The sequence below is a fragment of the Pantherophis guttatus genome, chromosome 5 (assembly GCF_059756535.1).
Source record: "Pantherophis guttatus breed Tessera chromosome 5, ASM5975653v1, whole genome shotgun sequence".
Taxonomy (NCBI): domain Eukaryota; kingdom Metazoa; phylum Chordata; class Lepidosauria; order Squamata; family Colubridae; genus Pantherophis; species Pantherophis guttatus.
Window position 1 is genome coordinate 85,920,630 of NC_142067.1, and position 23,511 is coordinate 85,944,140.

The 23,511-nt window shown below is 42.0% G+C and overlaps 1 long non-coding RNA gene across 1 annotated transcript; it reads right to left on the bottom strand.

The window, feature by feature from the left end:
* Window positions 1-20,565: 20,565 nt before the first annotated feature.
* On the bottom strand, window positions 20,566-21,962 carry LOC117676524 (uncharacterized). The gene is made up of 3 exons (XR_004594433.3): window positions 21,448-21,962; window positions 20,748-20,837; window positions 20,566-20,653 (listed from the first exon to the last, which is right to left on the bottom strand). It is a non-coding gene; the product is annotated as an uncharacterized LOC117676524 (long non-coding RNA).
* Between the last annotated feature and the right edge of the window lie 1,549 nt (window positions 21,963-23,511).

Sequence of the window (23,511 nt, forward strand, 5' to 3'; positions counted from 1 at the left end):
GTGACTAAAACTGTATGCACTGTTCCAAGTATGGTCTTACAAAGGGATTATAAAGTGATGCTAGCATAACGTGACCTTGATTCATCCTAGGCTTTAATGCAGCCTAGGACTGCATTGGTTTTTTGGCAGCGGCAGCTGCTGGCTCTTATTCAAATGATTGTCCATCAGGATTCTAGCTAAATTAAGACAGTACTATTGAGCTGGGTACCACCTATTCTATGACTGTGCATTTGGTTTTTCTTGCCTAAATGTGCAACCTTACTTTTCTCATTGAAAGTCATTTTGTTAGATAGGGTCCAATGTTCAAATCTGTCAAGATCTTTCTACATCTTGAGCCTATCTTCTGGAGTGTTGGCTATTCCAGTTTGGTGTCATTTGCAAATTTGATGAGTTCACCTTCTATTCCCTTGTCTAAATCTTAGGAAGATTTTGAAAATTTTGGCCTAAGGCAGAGCTTTGAGTTACTGGACTGCATGCTTCCCTCCATGTAAATGCAGTTCCATTAAGTACTACTATTGAGTGTGGTTGGTCAGCCAGTTACAAATCCATCTGGGGGTGATCAGGGTTTCAAAACCTGTCACTATTGGTTCGCTTGTGGGCGCACGCTCGCGCACAACGCTTCTGTGCATGAGCAGAAGCTTCTGTGCATGTGCAGAAGCGTCCAAGCGGGTGGGCAGAGCCTCCTGCGGCCGCCGCTACCGGTTCACCCAATCCGGAGTGAACCAGTAGCAACCCACCACTGGGGGTGATGCTATTTAACCCACATTTTTCTATCTTATAAAGTAGTAAGTTGTGATCTTCTTTATCAAATGCCTTACTGAAGTCCAAGTAAATTATATCCACAGCAATTTGCTCTTCCGCTAATTTTGTCACATTGTCAAAGAATGCAATAAGATTTGTCTAGCATGATCTGCTTTTGACAAACCCATGTTGGCTTCTAGTTATGATTTTCTTTGCCTCTAGGTATTCGCAGATTTGTTGCTTGATTGTTGCCAGAATCTTCCCAGGTATTGATGTCAGGTTGATAAGACTGTGGTTTCTTGGATCCATTCCCCCCCCCTTTTTTTTTTGAAGATTGAAACCACATCAGCGCTTTTTTAGTCATCTAGTAGTTCCTTGGTGCTCCAGGATCTTTGAAAGATATAGTAAAATGTTTCTGAAATTACATCTGTCAATTCCTTCAGAACTTTGAGGATTTGGTCTGGTGATTAGAACTCATCTAGAGTCATAGGTGTTCTCTTACCATTTTCTTGCTTATTTTGATTTGCATTCCTAATCTATATTTCACAATTTTTTTTTAATTCATTGGACTCCTTTTTTCTTTTTGTGTAAAGACAGATGCAAAAAAATTGAGTTAAGCAGTTCTGCTTTTTCTCTGTTCTTTGTCACCTTGTCATTTCCTCCCATTAACAGACCAATTGTTTGCTTGACTTTTTTCTTGTTTTTTTATATGTTGAACGAAGCTTTTTTTGTTATTTTTGACATTTGTCGCAAAACTTTGTTAATTATGAGTCTCTGCTTTCCTGACTTCCTCTTTGTAGGTTTGGGCTATTTGCTGAGATTCTGCCTTATTTATGTGCCTCTGTTTCCATTTTTTATACTTGTCCGTTTTGTCTTTCAGTTTATCAGACAGTTCTTTGTGCAGCATGCTGGTTTCTTTTGAGATCTCTAATTTTTCTTCTTCATTGGTATTGTATTAGATTGGGCTTTTATAATCTCACTTTTCAAGGTTTTCCAAGCTTCTTGGGTTGGTTTTCCTCCTGAGGATTTTCATCCATGGAATCCTTCCCAAGCTCTAAGTTTATTGAAATCAGTTCTCTTAAAGTCCAAAACTATTTTGACTTTGTTCTATTGCTTGTGCTTGCATTATGTTGAATTCCAATATTGCATGGTCACTCTCCTCCCCTCACAACGTTCCTGTAACTTCAACCCCTTCTATCATTTCATTTCTGTTAGTGAGAATTAAGTATGACTGACCCTCTTAGTTCCCTTCTCTATCTTAAGTTGTGTGCTAGGTTTTTCAGGAATCTGTTTGATCTTCCACAAGGTGCAGAATCTGTCTCCCAGTTGATATCAGGGTGGTTAAAGTACCCCATTGCTATTGTAGTATGTTTCTTCCATACCTTAGTTAACTGATTAACAAAAAGTTCTTCTATTTCCTCTGTCTGTTTTGGTGGCCTATATTATATATCTATGGGCAATTTCAAATGCCAAGTGTATTCAAGATAATTTATATCCCTCTAGCTGTATATTCCATTCATGAGTTTCATCCCACCAAGTTTTGGTAATGGCAACAATATCATATCTGCCCTCATGTACTTGGATTTCTATTTACCCTTATTCCTCATACTGAAACTGAGATGTGAATATAATAAAGAACACATGCAAAACAGTGTCTTAATCGTCAACCTCAGTAGTTGTTAATGCTACTGTGCTAATATTTTTAGTCAAGTTACCTGAATTCTATGAATGAGTTAGTGGGTAATTTAGAATGTAGCAAAATCAATTGAGCAGATAAAAGTTTAAAAAATACAAATCAAAGCTACTAATCTAAAGTCCATGGTTTTATTATGTTGATAGCAATAGCACTTAAACTTATATACTGCTTCACAGTGCTTTTCAGCCCTCTCTAAGTGGTTTACAGAGTTGGCATATTGCCCCCAACAATCTGAGTCCTCATTTTACTGACCTGGGAGGGATGGAAGGCTGATTCAACCTTGAGCCAGTGAGAATCAAACTGCTGGCAGCCGGTAGTCAGCAGAAGTAGCCTGCAGTACTGCATTTTAACCACTGTCCCACCATGGCTCTGATAATGGATAATATGTGGATTCTGTAATGAGATAAAATTTACTTAATAGTCCAGCTCTGTAAATTTTAAGAGTCCATTCATCTTGGAAAAAATGAGTTAATATCAGATTCATTGGAATTTTATTGAATTACCTTACTCTATAGGGAATCAGACTAAAGAAATCAGAACATCTTAAGGATACATGTTGGGAGTATTGACTTTGACATTAGTTAATAATCAGAGTTACTCCATGTCTTATACAATTTTCTTGTCTGCCCTAAAACATCTGATGTTCCTTTGATGTAAAGTGACCCATTCCAGTCCATTTGACTTCTTTGGTTCCAAGACGGCTAATGTTCATTCAATCTTAACTTTTCTGCTCTGAAAACATCAAATTAGCTGAACAATGGAAAAATGATGCTTTGGTGCTGAATAATGGTGCTGAATAAAATTGTTGAGAATACCTTGAATACCTTGAATCACAAATAATTCAATACAATAAATCTAGCGGGTCACTGCAAAGCATTAATAAAAGCTTAAGTACTTTGGACACATAATGTAAAGGCACAAATCAATGGAAAAATTAAACACCATTGAAAAATTATTTGGAAAAATTGAAGGCAATTGAAAAAGAGGAAGACAGAAGAGAAGACTAAGTACTGATGGCGCAGGAATTTATACATGAGTTTACAAAGACTTATAGAAGTAGTTGCTAAAAGACTTCCTGGCTAAATAATGTCTTTTGGGTTATGAAAATTTGGAAGCAACTGAATGACTGAAGAAGAAAAGGGTCTATGACTGGCGCTGTCCTGGGGTTTTCCAAGTAACAGAAAGGATTCTCATTTTTTTAAAAGCCTGTTTAGCCTTGCATAGGCAGTTGAGAGTATTAAAACATAGATTATACAGGTAGTCCTTAATTTACAACAATTCATTTAGTGACCGAAGTTACAGCACTGAAAAAAGTGACACAACCATTTTTCATACTTATGATCATTTCAGCATCCCCATGGTCACATGATTTACAGTTGCAAGAAAAAGTATGTGAACCCCTTGGGATTACGTGGAGTTTTGCATGAATTGGTCATAAAATGTGCTCTGAACTTCATCTGAGTCACAACAATAGAAAAACACATTCTCCAACGCGCAGCTTGGAGAATCCAAAGCTTCGGGTTGTTCAGTAGTTGATAGCCTACACTGAGTGTGTTCCTTTAAGAGATTTCTCTTCAGACACGCCCACTTGCTCAACAGAGTCCCAGTTTAGTTCACTCAGTTGAGCCTGTGACACTGTCTGAAAATTTCTCTGATTACTATCTGAACTGTTCCAGAAACTTTGGATTCTCCAATTCCAGTCCTCTCCTTTCTATAATTGCCGGTGGTGAGTCTGCCTGCTGCTTCAGGCAAGCTGTCAGTTTCTTCCCATCTTCCTGACACTTGCATATTGACTGCCCTCTTTAAATTGCCGCCCTCACCGTCTGGACTAAACTTCACCTTGGCGGCTGGAGATTGACGCCCTATGCTCAGCGGCGTCTCTCTCCCTTTCCCTTAATCGTCCTGAGGGCTTCCTGGCGTTTGGATCACTTCTGAGTGATCGCACACCGTCGCCATCGCAGGGATCGCTGCAGCCTCCTCCCCCACGGACGCCTCGTCGCCGGAGCGATCCTCGAGCGCCGGAGCGCCCCACGTGCGCCCCTTCATCGCCGGAGCGCTCTCCCATCAATCTAGACAGCCGGGGAAGCGCTTCTGAGCCTTCGGCTGTTTTCTCTCTCGGCTTGCAACCTTTCCAAGGGCTCTAGGCGTCGTCGCTTGGACTGCCTTTTAAAGCGCGCGCCTTTTCCTCCTATTCGCCTCAGCGCTGGGAGCTGCGATCAGCGCAGCTCGCGCCCCTTGGCCTTCCTCCTCCCCCCACAAGGACTCTTCCTGACGCTGGGTCTCCGTTCTGGGCTCAATCTTATCGCCGTTCTGCTCTTTCAAAAGGGAACAGCCCCCCCCATTCCTTCTGTCGCCCTCGCTCTGCAAGCCCTGTTTGGCGCCATTTTCTCTGCCTGACAAGAGAGGATTTCTAACGGCTGTAAAATTCTGCCTGGTGACAGCCTCACGCAGGCGCAGTGAGTTGCAGAGGCCGGTCTTCTGATTGCAAGCATTGGGGGACCTACTAGCCTGTCTCTTTGGAGCAATCGGCTAGTTGCACGGCTTCCATACCCCCCCCCCAAATTCCTCCCCCCAGCCTCTACTTCTAAAATAAAATTAGAAGAAAAGACTTACCTGCTAGCCCTGGGCTATCTTCATTTACTCAGTAGTTCTTCAACTGTTTCCTGTTGAAAAAAAAAAAATAATAATAATAATAAAAAAATAAAAAAAAATAAAATAAAAAAAAAAAATAAAATAAATAAAAAATAATAATAATAATAATAAAAAAAAAATCAACAAATTAAATACTTACTGAATCTTCATCTTCCTCCCTTCTAAAAAAAAAAAAAAAAAAAAAAAAAAGGAAAAGGAAACAAAGGTTACAACATGGCTGAACGTGTTCTCTCATCCGATCTGGAGGACAACAGCTCTCCCGAGCGCATTCACAACCAGGCCAAGCAACGTAAACGGTCCCGTAAACGCGCTTCACATTCATCTTCATCGGCGGCTCCACGCTCTAAAAAGACAAAGCACTCATCAGCTGCAGACAAGGACGCCTCCAGGAGACACAAGGCTCTGGAGCGCCAGTTCGAGAAAGCGCGCAACCAGTCAGCACAAGCTGTTTTCGCACACTTACCTACGCCACTCTCGCCCGTTGTCGAAGCTACGGTCCAGCCCGTCCATCAGGCTCCTCAACAACCGTTGTTTCCATCGCCAAACATGGAAGTTTTCCCTGAGGCGTTATCGACTCACTGCATGGAGCCCGTGGACCTCTTGTGCGCTGCCATTCTTCCTCGACGGTCTCAGCCGGAGGCGACCTTTACTCCCACGGCGGCAGGCTTGCGCGCCACGGAGGCAGCTCCTCCACCTTCTCAGTATGATATTCAGCGGATCATCTCTGACACGGTTTCTAGAACACTGGCAGCGACTTCTCAACGGGCTGCACCATATGGAGCCTGGCCTCAGCCACGTTTTCCTCCTCCTCCTCTGGCCCGGGACCCTCAACAGGCCCCTACCCAGTATCAGGCTATGACGCATGAGTCCGAGCTGTATCTGGACCATGGTCACCACGAGGAGTCGTCTTCGGAGGAGGGGGAGTGCGACCCGTCGGATATGGATTTATCTGATGATGCAGATATGCCACCCGAAAAGCCAGCCTTCTCTGGGCTCTTTAGACCCTCGTTATTCAAATCGCTCCTGCGCAAGGCCAAGTTGGCCACAAATATGGCTGACCCAGTCTCTCAAGTTGATCAGCCCGGTTCCTCTCAACAACATGAGGCCTTGTTTACGGCACCTAAGGCGCAAGCGGACTTTATTCCGTGTCCACAGCTTTTTTCTGAGGTGGTCCAACGATCCTGGACCACACCCTCATCCTTGCCCGCTCCTTCCGGGCTAGACAAAAAACTTTACTGTTCGGCGCCTAGTCTCCAAGATCTCCTTCAGTTACCGACTGTAGACGCGCCAGTGGCCAATCTGACGGCTTCCTCTGTAATTTCCAACGACGTCGCCGACGGTTTGCGCTCAGAGGACCGAAAAGCTGAGTTTAACTTCCGACGTACTCACAACGCGGCCGCCTGGGCGGTTAGGGCAGCCACCTCAGCTTCCTTCTTCAGCCGTGCCTGCTTAATCTGGCTCCGCCAACTTCACGAGCGCCTTCCCCCGGCGGATTCACGCCTCCGCCAAGACGTCAACAAACTGGTGGCGGCTACTGAATATACAGCGGACGCTTCGCTCAATGCCGCGAAGTTCGCTTCGCGCGCCCTGGTGTCGTCCGTCACATCTCGCCGTCTATTATGGCTTAAAAATTGGAGAGCTGATGCCAAGTCTAGGTGGCGCCTCGCTTCAACTCCATATAAGGGTTCCCGGCTTTTTGGAGAGGCCTTAGACCCCATCCTTGTCGAGGACAAGGATAAACGGAAGGTGATGCCATCCTCATATAAGAGGGCAGATCGTAGACCATCGTCCTACTTCACCAGGCAGCCCTTTCGGAACGACTCCGGCCCTTCGGGGTCCTTCCCCTCAAGGCCCTATTCTCAAGGATTCGACCGTTCCTTCGATAGACCCGCCTTCAGAGACCGTGGTCGAAAGGCCCCAGCGACCAAACGGCCATTTCGAGGTACGGGCTCCCGTACCTTTAGAAGAGGGAAGTGACTACATCCATCTTCCCATTGGCGGCCGTCTGACTCATTTTCTTCCCCAGTGGGAGATCTCGACGTCGGACGCCTGGGTGCTCCAAACAATCCGTCTTGGCCTTACCCTGGAGTTCCGCTCCAGACCTCCCTCACACTTTGTCCAATGCCCTATTTCTCCCAACCTGGACAAGCGCCAGCTAATGGAGGCAGAAATCCATCACCTGCTTCAAATCCAAGCCATCGAACCGGTTCCCCACCATCATCGCGGGACCGGCTTCTATTCAATTTTCTTCCTGGTCCCCAAATCATCCGGGGGTCACAGGGGCATCCTAGACCTCAAGAGGCTGAACGAATTTATAGTATATCATCAGTTCAAAATGGAGTCCCTCCGATCAATTCTGGCTTCCATTCGACCATCGGACTGGATGACCTCTATCGATTTGAAAGAAGCGTACCTCCACGTACCCATACGACTGTCCCATCGTCGTTTCCTACGCTTTGCCTACAACAACAGGCATTACCAATACAGAGCAATGCCCTTCGGCCTCTCCTCCGCCCCAAGGACCTTTACAAAGCTCCTGGCAGCAGTGGCGGCCCATCTACGTCAACATCCGGTCCGCCTCCACTGCTACTTGGACGATATCCTAGTGCTCTCCCCTTCTCCGGCCCGGGCATCCCGAGACCTAGAAGTGGTGTGTCGCTGCCTTCGTCATCATGGCTTCTCCCTCAACATTCCGAAGAGCCAACTGCAGCCCACTACTCGCATCCTTCACCTAGGGACAATAATAGATTCCGTAAAGGGCCAGGTGTTCCTGTCAACGGACCGGCGTTCCAGTCTCCAGTCATTAATATCACAGGTCCTCTCCTCTCGGAAGGTGACCTTGCTGCTCCTGTCCCGCCTGCTCGGCAAAATGATTTCCTGCCTGTCTGTCGTCCCTTGGGCGAGATTCCATTCGCGCCAGCTCCAGTGGTTCCTCCTCCCCTTTCAGAGAGCCAGGAGGAGCAACTCTCCCACACTAGTTTCCCTCCCGCCAGAGGTCTCAAGGTCTCTCCTCTGGTGGTCCTCCCAGAGCCTACATCAGGGCAGCTACTTCCAGAATCTACAGCGCCTGGTAGTGACAACGGACGCCAGCCTGACGGGATGGGGAGGTCATCTTTTATCCCACGTTGCCCAGGGAACGTGGTCAGCAGAGGAGAGCCTAAACGAGATCAATTGGTTGGAACTCCGTGCGATCCGCCTCTCCCTTCAACGGTTCCAGCAGATTGTGTCAGGGCACCATGTCCTGATACGCACGGACAATGTAACAGCAAAGGCGCACGTGAACCGCCAGGGGGGGACGCGCTCGGGTCCATTGATGGAGGAAACGACCCTACTGCTGATCTGGGCGGAGACGCACGTCCTGTCCCTTGTGGCGGAGCACATCGCCGGGACCACGAACATCACAGCGGACTGGCTCAGCAGGCAACACTTGGACCACGCCGAGTGGCGACTTCACCCAGATCTGTTCGCCGAGATCGTCCGCAGATTCGGCACGCCTCTGATCGATCTATTTGCCAGCCGCGACAACACTCACCTACCCAGGTTCTTCACCCGGTACCAGTGCCCTCAGGCGGAGGGAGTCGACGCCCTCGCCTCTCCCTGGCCCAGGGGTCTCCTCTATGCCTTTCCCCCTCTACCGCTCCTTCCTCATCTGATCCGCAGGATAATAGCAGAGAGGGCAGACGTCGTTCTGGTCGCACCCCACTGGCCTCGGAGGTCCTGGTTTGCGGATCTGGTGGACCTGTCGGTGGCACGGCCGTGGAGGATTCCAGGGAACAGGATCGTTCTCAGCCAGGGGGTCATTCTGCACCCAGACCCGCAGTGGTTGCAGTTGACCGCCTGGCGCTTGAACGGATCTTGCTAAGGCGAGCCAACGTGCCTAGCAATGCGATCCCCACGATTCAGGCGTCAAGACGGCCGTCAACATGCCGCATTTATAACGCAACCTGGAACTCCTTCTGCTCCTGGTGTGCTAAATCCCACCTGGATCCAACGTCTGCTTCTGTTCCCGAAGTGCTGGGATTCCTTCAGCAGGGCATGGACAAGCACCTTGCGCCTAACACTCTTCGTCGCCAAGTTGCTGCACTTAGTACGGTCCTTTCGACTTCTGCAAAGCTTCCTCTCTCCCAGGACCCGACGATTCGCGACTTTCTGCGAGGGGCATCCAACCTGCGCCCTCCTGTTATACATCGATACCCGACCTGGGATTTGACTCTGGTCCTTCAGGCCCTCATGCACCCTCCATTTGAGCCTCTCGCCTCCATCAGCCTCCGCTTTCTGTCTCTTAAGGTGGCGTTTCTGGTCGCGATTACTTCGGCTCGCCGTGTATCCGAACTAGCTGCACTGTCGGTGAGAAGCGACCTTTGTGTCTTCCATGCAAATCGCGTGGTACTAAGACTAGATCCCTCATTCCTGCCTAAAGTAAATTCCACATTCCATTGAGCCCAGGAATTAATCCTTCCGGACTTCTGCCCCGATCCTCGACATCCTCGGGAAGCAGACTGGCACCTGCTAGATGTCCGACGGGCCCTGCGCAGGTATATTAAACGAACACAGCATTTCCGGAAATCAGAATCGCTCTTTGTTTCCTTTCTGCCCTCCTCCATGGGCCGGAAGGTATCCTCCACAACCATTGGGAGGTGGATTAAGTCCTGCATCTCCAAGGCTTATTCAGCTCGGAATAGACCAATTCCGCAGAGGATTCTTCCACATTCTACCAGGAGCGCCGCCACAACGGCCGCCTGGGCCACTAATGCCTCCATCTCTGACATCTGCAGAGCGGCCACCTGGTCATCCTTGAATCCCTTCATCAGGCACTACAAGGTGGATTCCTTTGCCTCGGCGGAGGCATCCTTCGGCCGCCGGGTGCTCCAAGCTGTATGCAACTCTTCAGACGACGTACAGCAGCCGGGTTCCCTCCCTGTCTGAACTTGCTTGGGTAAATCCCGAAGCTTTGGATTCTCCAAGCTGCGCGTTGGAGAACGGACGTTGCTTACCTGAACGTCCCTTCTCGACGCGCAGCTGGAGAATCCAACCCACCCAGCTTGGCTGCTGGACATTCCTTCCTGACGCTCTACTGCTCCTTACTTCGTGAACAAAACTGGGACTCTGTTGAGCAAGTGGGCGTGTCTGAAGAGAAATCTCTTAAAGGAACACACTCAGTGTAGGCTATCAACTACTGAACAACCCGAAGCTTTGGATTCTCCAGCTGCGCGTCGAGAAGGGACGTTCAGGTAAGCAACGTCCGGTCTGCTTAAAATAATACTACACAAACATTAGATGTTGCCATTGTTTAATTGAACATAACGTAAACATTCACAGTGCAGGGAGGAAAAAGTCTGTGAACCTTTGGACTTTATAACTGGTTGACCCTCCTTTGGCAGCAATAACCTCAACCAAACGTTTCCTGTAGTTGCAGATCAGACCTGCACAACGATCTGGAGTAATTTTGGACCACTCCTCTTCACAAAACTGTTTCATGTGTAGCAATCTCTAGGATTCTTCTTTACCTCATGAAGCATTCTGCGCTGTGCTCTTGCAGTCATTTTTACAGGACGACCATGCCTAAGGAGAGTAGCAACAGTGCTAAACTTTTTCCATTTGTAGACAGTCTGTCCTACCGTGGACACATGAACATCAAGGCTTTTGGAGATACTTTTGTATTTCCAGCTTCATGCAAGTCAACAATTCTTGATCGTAGGTCTTCTGAGAGCTCTTTTCTGCGAGGCATGGTTCACATCAGACAGTGCTTCTTGAAACCAGTAAACCCAAAACAGGTGTGTGTTTTTAAAGGGCAGGACAGCTGTCAGCAACACATCCAATATCATCACACTGATTGGAGTCAAGGTTGGCTCACTCCTGGCTCCAATTAGCTCTTGGAGAAGTCATTAGGCTAGGGGCTCACATACTTTTTCCTCCCTGCACTGTGAATGTTTACATGTTATGTTCAATTAAACCATGGCAACATCTAATGTTAGTGTAGTATTATTTTAAGCAGACTGTGTTTTTCTATTGTTGTGACTTAGATGAAGTTCAGAGCACATTTTATGACCAATTCATGCAAAACTCCACGTAATCCCAAGGAGTTCACATACTTTTTCTTGCAACTGTATATTCAGATGCTTGACAACTGACTCACATTTATGATGGTTGCAGTGTCCCAGGGTCATTTGATCCCCTTTGGCAACCTGACCAGCAAAATCAATGGGGAAACCATTGATTTACTTAACCGTTAACCATTACTTAGCCATTGATAGACTTAACCGTGTGATTATTTTATTTATTTATTTATTTATTTTTATTTAATTTGTCAAGCACATATGAGAAAACAAGTATAAGTATGAACATATAAACATACAAGTATAAACAGTTATAAGTATATACATAAGAAATGAGTACAAATAAATGGGAACAGTAGGGCAGGGATGGTAGGCACACTGGTGCACTTATGCACGCCCCCTTACAGACCACTTAGGAATGGGGTGAGGTCCACGGTAGACAGTTTAAGGTTAAAGTTTTGGGAATTTGAGGATGTAACAGTCAGGTAGTGAATTCCAGGCATTGACCACTCTGTTGCTAAAGTCGTATTTTCTGCAATCGAGTTTGGAGTGGTTTACTTTGAGTTTGTATCTATTGTTTGCCCATGTATTATTGCAGTTGAAGCTGAAGTAGTCATTGACAGGATGTCGTAGCAGATAATTTTGTGTACTAAGCTAAGGTCAGACCGTAAGCGGCATAGTTCTAGGTTGTCCAGGTCTAAAATTTCAAGCCTGGTGGCATAAGGTATTCTATTGCGAGCAGAGGAGTGGAGTACTCTTCTTGTGAAATACCTCTGGACTCGCTCAATTGTATTAATGTCCGTTATACAGTGTGAATTCCAGGCAAATGAGCTGTATTCGAAAATTGGTTTGGCAAAGGTTTTGTATGCCCTGGTTTGCAGTACAATGTTACCGGAGAAGAAGCTTTGCAAAATTAGGTTAACAACTCTTAATGCCTTTTTGGCAATGCTGTTGCAGTGAGCTCTGGGGCTTAGACCTTTTGAAATGAGATCTTGGATCTTTTTGAAATAATTTATCAACTGCAGTGATTCAGTTAACAAATGTGACCAAAAATTGTAAAATGGGGCAAAACTCACTTAACAAATTTCTCACTGAACAACATAGGTTTTGGGCTCAATTGTGGTCATAAGTTGAGGACTACCTGTATTAGAAATCAATCATGACTCGGCCTGAGGGGAAGGAGAAGATTACAAAGACAAAGCTAAACTGTTGCCATCAGGGCTGTGGGATGGGTTATTGTTGTTGTTTTTTTAAATACTGTGTTTTTATTTGTAAATCTAGAGTTGCTGTGAATGAGTAGGTGGAAAGAAAAAGAAAGGAAAGGAGGAAAAGAAAGAAAAAAAGAAAGAAAGAAAAGAAAGAAGGAAAGAAAAGAAAAAGGATGAGGAAGGCTTTTGGTTGTTTCGGTCAAGATAGTAGCAAGGCCAAAGAAAATTGAAATTATCCTCAACATAATTATACATTTCTTCCAGATTAGCCTGTAACAGTAGTATGGCTATTAGAAGTTATTGAAACAGATTATTGATGAACTATTTTAATAATTGTGATTTGAATTTTTAATTTTATTGTGTCAATTTTACTACATTTTATTGACTTTTAAAAAATAAGTCATGTTGGACATTTGTATAAAGAGTCGGTATAAATTCAACAATACATTTTTACAAATTTTAAAACATATCACCACTACATCAGTTTTCAGAGTTGCTACCACATTGTAAAGAAATCTGAAATTATGAAGGATTAATTTTACAATCAGAATTATTCTCTTTTCTTTAGTTATTGCAGTCAGTTTTGTCTATTGATTGCTATAAAATTAAAATCCAATCAATCAATCAATACACAGATAAACAATCCTCATTGTTTGGGGAGTTGAAAAAAAACCATCAGAAGGCGGCAGTGGCAAAATACTTAAATATTATTATCAAGAAAATACAAATTTCTCCACATAATCATTATAGGTTGAGCTTAAGCCGAAGACAATAACATGCGTTTTTTTAATGTCCCACTAGATGGCCTAAAAGCCTAACTTCTATTCAAGAATAACAATGGAAAATATTTATTTCACAAAACTGTAGGTCAAACTAACCAAATGGAGCAATGAAACTGTTGAAAATGAATAACAGCTGTCTCTTATTTTTCCAAAGAAAAAAAAATCTCAAGTTCTCAGAAGCAATATAGTTGTTTTCCTGTGAATATTTTTTTGACCTTGTGAAAGCAAGGTGATTGTTTTAGTGGCTACACTATTTGAAATAATCTTTTTATTTTTAGTAAATTTTTAAAAGAAGCATATCTAAATATTGATGAGCAGACTTAGAATAATATCAGTCTTCTCCCACTGGAGAATAGCAACTGGATTTTCTTTGTTTTTTTCTTGAAGAAATTTTGCTTCTCATCCAAGAAGCTGAATGATGGGGAATGGAAGGATTTATATTCTTCTCATCATCTGGTTATTAGCACTATGAAGGTCAGTCATTAACTCTGATAGCCATTGAGGCCACTTTTTAATAACAATCTTTTGTAATAAAAAAGGACTATTGCAAATTCTTAAGCATTTAATGATCTTGATTATTCACATGCTTTTCTGTTTTGCATGTTATATATTAAAGTAGCACAGTCCAGGGGTGAAATCCAGCAGGTTCTGACAGGTTCTGAAGAACTGGTAGTGGAAATTTTGAGTACTTCGGAGAACCGGCAAATGCCACCTCTGGCTGATCCCAGAGTGGGGTGGGAATGGAGATTTTGCAATATCCTTCCCCTGGAGTGGGGTGGGAATGGAGATTTTGCAGTATCCTTCCCCTGGAGTAGAGTGGGAATGGAGATTTTGCCGTATCCTTCCCCTGCCGTGCCCACCAAGCCACGCCCATAGAACCAGTAGTAAAAATATTTGAATTTCACCACCGGCACAGTCTCAATGCTGAGCAGTTGTGCATTTTGGCAATAATATGAAAAACATTTCTTTCCCATGATTGCAGATATTATTCAGTACATTTATCACCTGTAACCAAATCAAAGCTTGTTTTGCATAATTGTTATCTATCTATATAAAAAAGGCTGTATGTATGTATGTATGTATGTTCCAGCATAACTCTGAAATGCCTCAAGCAATTTCAACCAAACTTGGTACACAGATGACTTACTATCTGGAAACAAATACTGTGGGGTAAGACACCTCTGGTGTGTGTGTGTGTGTGTGTGAATGCCTGGGACGTTATGGAGAGTGAGTGTGGTGTCCTAAAGCAGCAATTGTTTGTGATGTCATGGGAGGGGGAAGGGAGAGCCTGGGCTGTTAAGGAGAGTGAGTGCAGTATCCTAGAGCGGCAATTGTTTGATGTCAGTTCCTTTGCAGCTTTTGCTGGAAAGTCTTTTATGTGATGTCTTTTAACTTTTGTATTTTCTGTTTCTTATTGTTGTGAGCCGCCCTGAGTCCTTCGGGAGAAGGGCAGCATACAAATCCAATAAATAAATACATAAATACATACATACATACATACATACATACATACATACATACATACATACATAAATAAATGTTTGCCCTCCAGTAGACCAATGAGGAAGCACCTGATGGATTTAGGGAAAGTGCCAGGATCGTAGACAGGGCGGGAAAGAGGAGCACATGGGAGGGGGAAGGGAGAGGGCAGGTGTTCTGTCCCCGTATCACGCACACACCCAACCAGCCAGCCGAGGGTTAAATAAACTCTTCAAACACACAACGTCAGTGATAAGGAACTTGGCAGCAACTCCGTGGCTGCCTGCCAAGAGCTTTTACTCCGATAACACAGACAAAAATACACACAGTTTGAATAGTCCAGTTTGTAATTAAATCCACGGCAAATAGGTGTTGTGTCCGAAGGTGCAAGTGCCTCGCCAGAGATTAGCTTTGTCCGTCACAGAGTCTGAATGGCCACCACACTCCCTTTTATAGCCTGTGGGGTGTGGTCCAGTGACTCAGCTTAATCTCTTGCACGCCTCCTTTTCTGCTGCTCACGCTTGTCTCTCCGACACTGGTGTGGGTCCAACCACAATGTTTCTTCGTCACTATCCAACGGCTCGGAAACACCTGGCTCCTGGCCAATCTCTTCCCCTTCGGGAGACACCTGAGGCATTGCCAGAGAGGAGGGTCCTGGAGAGGGAGGCTTGGCCGTCTCCTCTCCTTCATGTTCGGAGCCTTCTTCCTCCAAAAAGATAGGCTCGGAGGACGAAGCCACAACAGCAGGGAAGAAAGGCCCCTCTCAATGGTTCCCTGTCAGACAAAGGGGTCAACGTCTATAAATACCTGGGCAATGCCGTCTTACCAGCTAGTCAGTAATAAATACAAATTTTTATCAGCAGCACATTATTTAGCAAGCAAAATAAATAGCTAATTGCAAGCTTTTGTGGAAGAATGTGAAAATATTTATATTTTGTGTTCCTTTGAATGCAATATAGTATATTTTTCTCAAAGTGGAAGCATTTTGTTTACTATATCTTTGATAATCTTATCAATTTTTGTATTGGTGCAGTTTAAATTTCAATTAGTTTTTAATTACATGTAATAAGTTTTAGCAATTTCACTTAAGGCATAGTGCTTTTTATTTATATCATTAACTTTGTTTATATATTTCATAGTTATTATATGCCTTATAATATGAGCATCCTTACTATCTTTATTTACTGCCACATCATTGCAAACAAAAGTGTGGATACACATGAATAAATTCTAGGAACTTTTTTCAAATTGTACTGCCGTACTTAAATACTGTCTGCCCAATATAGATTTTTCAGAGTTGCTCTTGTGTTATCCCAAGGATGACAAGACAAGGCAAGTTCACATAAGGATTTCAAATTGTGATTGTTTTAAAAATTGTCTTAAAACCATCACCTTCTTTTTTCATTCAAAGTGATTAGCACTGATGAAATTGGTAATTCCTTCAACCTTTCAACAGGATGTCTATGTGCCATAAAGTTTTATTCCAGTTGATAAATTTGGCACTAAATCTGAGCAAAAGCCATATCTGCATGCATATATAGATATATAGATATATACATACACTGTATTTTCCCCAAAATAAGACCGTTATTTTTTTTTTTTGAACCTTGAAATAAGCGCTTGGCCTTATTGCCATGCACTCAAAAGCCCGATTGGGCTTATTATCAGGGGATGTCTTATTTTGGGGGAAACGGTGTGTGTGTGTGTGTGTACACCAAATTTATATTTCACTGATAAAGAAATAAAGGGAGACTAGGATAGATCTATTTCAAGCTATTTAGCTCTCACGAGTTCTCCCTTCATCAGCTTGAGCTGGGGAGAGATTAAGTGTTTTTCTATCAAGACACCTGGTCTACCCCAGCATGTGGGAGGGAGCATACTGCATCCCTTTGCCTTTCAGCTCCAATCCAGGAGCCCTCAAGCAGTTAAGAAAAACACTTAATCTCTCCCCTGGCTCAAACTGATGAAGGGAGCAGAACTTGTGGCTCAGAGGTTAATACAACTGCCTAACATGCAGGCAGCTCAAGTTTGAATCCAAGTAAGGGTATAGCTAGCTGATAAGAGCTAAATAGCTTGCAATAGATCTATACTAGTCTCCCTTTATTTATCAGCGAAATATAAATTTGGTATAAAATGGTTTGTCATGAATGCGACTGCTTGAGGGCTCCTGGGTTGGAGCTGAAAGGCAAAAGGGATACAGTATGCTCCCTCCCACATGCTGGGGTAGACCAGGTGTCTCGATAGAAAAACATATATAGATATGCATATAGAACCATATGTATATGCATGTATATCCATATGCAACGATATCTATCTGCATGTATATCCATCTCCATATAGACGGGAAGTTGAACAACTAGCCTTGTGATGCAACCAGAACAATCTTAAACTAAATATACTCAAAACTGTAGAAATGGTGGTAGATTTTAGGAGAAACCCTCCTATACTACCACCTCTTACAATACTAGACAACACGGTATCAACAGTAGAGTCCTTCAAGTTTCTAGGTTCTATCATATCTCAAGTCATAAAATGGACACCTAACATCAAAAACATCATCAAAAAAGCACAACAATGATTTATTTCTCTGCCAACTCAGAAAGCTCAAACTGCTCAAAGGGTTGCTGATTCAGTTCTACAGAGGAATTATTGAGTCTGTCATCTGCATTTCTATAACTTTGGTTTGGTTCTGCAACCAAACAAGACAGACACAGACTTCAACAGATAATTAGAACTGCAGAAAAAACAATTGCTACCAACCTGCCTTCCATTGAGGACCTGTGTATTGCAGGAAGTCAAAAAGAGGGCTGTGAAAATATTTACAGACCCCTCACATCCTGGACATAAATTGTTTCAACTTCTACCCTCAAAACAACGCTATAGGGCTCCGCACACCAGAACAACAAGACACAAGGACAGTTTTTTCCCGAATGCCATCACTCTGCTAAACAACTAATTCCCACAACACTGTCAAATTAACTACTAAGACTGTATTACTATTCTTCTCATCCTTACTAGTACCTATCTCTTCCCACTTATGGTTATATGCATGTTGCTTGTATTTTTACAACTTATATTGTTTTTATTATTTCCTAGTATGATTTGATTGCTTATTAGTATTCTATGACTATCACTAAGTGTTGTATCTTATGTTTCTTGACAAATATATTTTATTTTTTCTTTATGTACACTGAGAGCATATGCACCAAAGACAAATTCCTTGTGTGTCCAATCACACTTGGCCAATAAAAGAATTCTATAAAAGAATTTTATATAGAAGCATGACGTCTCTTCTAACACTTAGCATGTTAGGAAGGCTTTCTATCTTTTACATCTAAGTTTAAAATGGTCCAGTATTGGAATTTTGTGAGTGAATAATTCAAAGTGATCAGAAAGGTTTTCTCATATTGTGGGATTCATTACTTATTTATATGCAAAGTTTCTTAAATTTATTAATTTTAATGTAGTTTGAACCAGCATTTGATTCAAGATTGAGTGTGTACTTCGGTCCAGAGTCTTCCCCATTGCCATCTCTGTGACTTTATTAGCCTCTACATATTCCTTCTTGATGCTTGAAGTGGGCTCAGGCAATAGAAAACAATCCAAAGGATAGATTCTCATAACTTGCAAAGCCGCAGCAGTGCATTTTGGTTTTGGTTTAGCATAGTGTAAATACCCAGTCACTGTTGTTTAAAGTGATTTAGAATGTTTGGGAATCCAGCCTATAGTGATTTATTCAGTAAATTATGGCTAAACAAATCCTGGCTTGGTATGTGATTTTGAATTGTCTCCAGATTTGTACAATCCAAATATCCAGTTTTGCCTGCATTTGCACTGACAGATTACTGCTGAAATTTATGGTGTAGCCAATTTAGTTCTGAATTGTCCATACTTGATTAAAGTTGTTTCGTAGTGTTTTTCACTAGAATCATCTGTCATAGTTTGCAAGTGCTTCTGAGTGATAAACATGGTGAATTATGCCAGAACAGAAAATAATACTTTCATCTCCTTAAATTAAAGTATAGCAAAATCCTAAATATATTTATTTTGATAAATGGAATGATGTATAGCCACCTTGGCTAGCTGATTTCTGAACCAAAGATGACTCTTGGACACAATCATATACAGTGATTCAGAAAGCGTTCAGACCTTCCAGCTGATGTTGCAGCGAGATTGGATGCAAGGAGCGGGTCTCCGTGCTCCCGTGCCAAGTTTTCCCCATTGGAGGGCTCCAAAAGGAGCTAAAGCCACCCTGGAGGGATGGTGAAGAAAAGAGGGGCACCCTGTAGGTCGTGGAGAATTGCATCTCTCCTGCTTGACCCAGGGCTCTTTTCCCTCTCATCCACGATGAGAAGAAGCAGCCATTATGGCTGCCATAAAGCTGGGACAGCCGAGGCAACAAAGAAAGTGCAGGAGCGGTATAGATGAACAGTGATTGGAACTGGGTGAGATAATAAGGGGAAAAAAATTCAGGAAAAGAGACTCTTAGAACTATTTGTTAAAGCAGCGAATAACTACTTAGAAAAATCCCAGACCCGAAAGAAAGGAACTAAGGGGAGAAAAGTAAAAAACTTTTAAAACATAGAAAATTGAACTTTTAAGTAGGCGTTGTTTTTGGAAAGGCGTTTTAAAGTGCTGGAATTATTTACTTAATAACTGACTTTGCTTCCATAAATTGAATTAAAGTTGGATTAAATACTTATGAGATCTGAGACAACACTGAATTCTAAGCTGAGGGCCCCACCTACTAATGAATGGAAAATATACCTTACCCCTACATGTCTGGGAAAATTTTTGATAAGAGAAATAAACAACATTTATCTGGAGGACTGCGGTGATACCTACTGTTCTATATTTATCTACTTTATGACTACTGGAGGTTCAACTGTGAGAACAAGGAAGATACATAAGTAAAGTGACTTTTGAAGGTTAAGATATATGACTAAACCTATAGAGTGGATGTAAGGAGATAGTTGGAAAGCTTCCTGGACTATCTAAATGGAATTGATTGAATAATCCTGGGATATAAAGAACTATGCTTATTGTACTCTGAGGAGCAATGTTAGGCCTGAATATATGTTTTTTGGACTATTGAGCAAGAGTGAGACTTACTAAAATAAGATGAAATGCTCCAGGGGAAAATGAGTGGATTTTAAAAATAAATTGTGTTGATGTTCCAAAGTATCAATGACACCGTGATAAAAAACTACAGGGAGATAAAGAACCTAATGCAAGAGAGGAATATGGGAGTCAAGCCAAAAAATGAATAAGAATTGAAGTATTAAAACGGGCAAGAGATGATGGATAGAAAGGAAATGCCTTTTAATATAATGGTGGCTTGATTAAAAGCTAGAATAGAAGTAGAAATAAGACTACACATTTTTATATAATAGAATAAAAGCAATAGCTAGATGGAAAGCTTAGAGGTTGAAAGATGGTATTATTATGTATGTTTAAATAATGTGACTGGCATTAGAATGGCATATTGAAACATTGAACAACTAAACAATGAAGGACTATATTTCAATACAAACATGTATCAATACTAGGACTAGTAATGGTGACCTGACTAGAAGCTTGAATAAAGGTAGAAATAAGAAATAGGGGGGAATATTAGTATACACATTTTTATATAATAGAATAAAAGCAATAACCAGATGGAAAGATTAGGGGTTGAAAGATGGTATTACTATGTATGCTCAAATAATATTGTGATTGGCATTAGAATAGCACATTGAAATTCTGAATAAATAATGAAGGATTATATTTTAATACAAACATGTAAACACTAAGATTACAAAAGTTTGATTAATGTAATAAATATTATTAATGTTGTTATTATTTGTATTAAAATGAATGATACCCAGATGCCACATTGTTCATGTATTGATGTTGATGAATATTTAAAAATAAATAGAAAATATACAAAAAAAGAGAGAAAGCATTCTTACCCTCTTCACTTTTGTCAATTTTGTTATGCTGCAGCCTGATTCCACAGTTATTGAAATTCATTTTTCTCATTAATGTACATTCAGTACCCTATAATGACAAAGTGAAAACAGAATTTTAGAAATGTCTGTAAATTTATTAAAAAGAAAAAAGTGAAATATCATATTGGCATAAGTATTCAGACCCTTTGCAACAACACTTTAAATTTAGCTCTGGTGCCTCCCATTTCTTTTGATCGTTGCTGACATGTTTCTATACCTTCATTGAAGTTGACCTATGGTAAAAAAAATAATTAAATTTAACTTTTTTATTAGTTTATTGAAGTACAAAATACAAAGGAAAAAAAATGGAAAAGTAAAAAGAGAGGGAGGGAAAAAGAGGGGGTATAGTTAACAGGAGGGGGAAAAAACACCAATTTCTAACTCTCTTTAGCACAGTAGAAAGTAACAACATTACAACTACATTTTTTGCTTTTACACAATAGTATGTACAAGCCTTTTCTATAACAAGCCTGTCCATTTTACAAAAACAGAATCAGTTTCATTGTTTTTTCTCATTGCAAACAAAATCAGGAAGTAATTTCAAAATGGAGACAAAATTAAATATAATCTCTTATTTGAATAAAAGTGTCATTTTAACCATCTCTGCTTCTCCTTGCTGTGGGGAATAATATATCATTCATTCTCATATTTTCAAATCTAGTCCATAATATGTTACCAACTTTAGAGTATTATTCAGCATTATTTAAAGAACTGGCAGACCTGCGTATACATACATATTCATTTTTACATACAAAACTAAGTTAAAGCTTCCTATCAGTACATATATCAATTTTTTTTAAAAAATCCATCCTAATTAATTAAAACATATTTAAGTCTTATTACCAGCTTATCTTCATAGAATGATGTCTTTTTCTTCTCGGGAGAGTATCAAGTCTCCTTTCCTGAAGAAGTTCTCAACTTTATTTATATCCATTAAAAAAAAAGTCTTGACCTCTTAAAAATTGTGAATTTACTAGATACAGTTGTTTCAGTTGCACTGGGAGCATTGTACTCGCACCATCATCATAAGAACTGAAGTTAGATTTCTATTCTGAAGTTACATTTAGCTTATTTGCATTATCAGGTATTTGTGAAGTTGGCACAGCAGGTTAATAATTTTCTACATCTAGTTGTGTCTCTTGTTCTATTTTAATATCTGTAGGATTAATATATTTTGGCTGATTCACGAAATGACGAATCTTCTCCAATGACTCTTTAATAACCGATACCAGCTCAGAATTAAGCAACCTCGTAGCTTCCTCTAGTGGTCAGAGACTGTTGTGTATTTAATTATTTTCCTCTTTTTCCAGCCAATCCGAGTCCTTAAAAATTGGCAGATTTCAACCACCCAGAACAAAACAATACAGAGCAACTAATTATTTTAAAAGTAGTAGATTAAAGCCACAACTTTTATACTTATATTTCAAACAAAAGAATAGTCCATGCTTCCTTATTTTGGGTGCCTCTAGCAATCCTTTCCCTGTTGTTTTATAGTAAAGAAGACGACTCAAAAATGGCGTTCAAAGCTTCAGAACGGAGTGGTAAACTGTAACTAAAGAGAGCCTCTTTAGCTTGCAAAGGTAATAGTCTCATAAATTGTTTAAGAAATGAAGGACTTATTGTCCATTTGAAAAATAAATTCAAGAATGGTGTTTTATCCAGCAATGATGTGGTTTTGACTCCGCCTGCCAGCTTCAGCTCACCAGTTATCTTGGAAGCTCAGCTTCTAAAACTGCTTGTAGGCTGTTGTGTTATAGAAGGATCTTGCGTGATGATTCTGGCACTTTCCTAATCTTTGAAAGTCAAGCAGATAGGAAGCCTGCTCCTTTTGTTGTTGAGTTGGAAAAACGACAGTCCAGAGACAAAAGATTCTCTGGGTGTTGTCAGCTGCTGGCCATGTCTTCACCAGAAGTCCTCAGGAGTTGACCTATGGTAAATTAAATGGATTGGACATGATTTGGAAAGGCACATACTTCTCTGTAGAAGGCCTCACAACTGACAATGCATACTGTAGCAGAACAAAAGCCATGAGGTCAAAGGAACTGCCTGCAGAACTCAAGAGACAGGATTATTGCAAGGCACAGATCTGGGAAGGCCTCAATAAAATTTCTGTTGCACTGAAGGTTCCTAAGAGCACAGTGGCCTCCGCAATTCTCAATGGAAGAGTTTTGACACAGAACTCTTCCAAGAACTGATCACCTGGTCAAACTGAGCAATTAGGGGAGAAGGGCCTTTGTAGGAGAGGTGACCAAGGACCCGATGGTCACTTGACTGAGTTCCAGAGATCCTGTAAGGAGATGGGACAGTTCCAGATGGACAACCATCGCTGCAGCCCTCCACCAATTTGGGCTTTATGGCAGAGTGGCTAGACGTAAGCTACTCAGTGCAAAACACATGAAAATACTGAAGGACTGTCAGACTGTGAGGAACAAGATTCTCTGGCCTGATGAAACCAAGATTGAACTATTTAGTCACAATTCTAAATGTTATATCCGGAGGAAACCAGGCACCATTCATCACCTGTCCAATATCATCTCAACAGTGAAGCATGGTGGTGCCAGCATCATGCTGTGGGGGTGTTTTTCAGCAGCAGGGATTGGGAGACTGGTCAGGGTTGAAGGAAAGCTGAATGGAGCAAAGTACACGGATATCCTCAATGAAAACCTGTTCCACAATGCTCAAGACCTCAGACTGGGCCAAAGGTTCACTTTCCAACATGATAATGATCCTAAGCACACAGCCAAGACAACACAGGAGCGGTTTAGGGACAACTCCGTGAATGTCCTAGAGTGGTGTAGCCAGAGCCCTGACTTGATCCCTATTGAACATCTCTGGAGGGACCCGAAAATGGCTCTCCACTGATGGTCGCCATCCAATCTGACTGATCTTGAGAGGATTTGCAAGGTA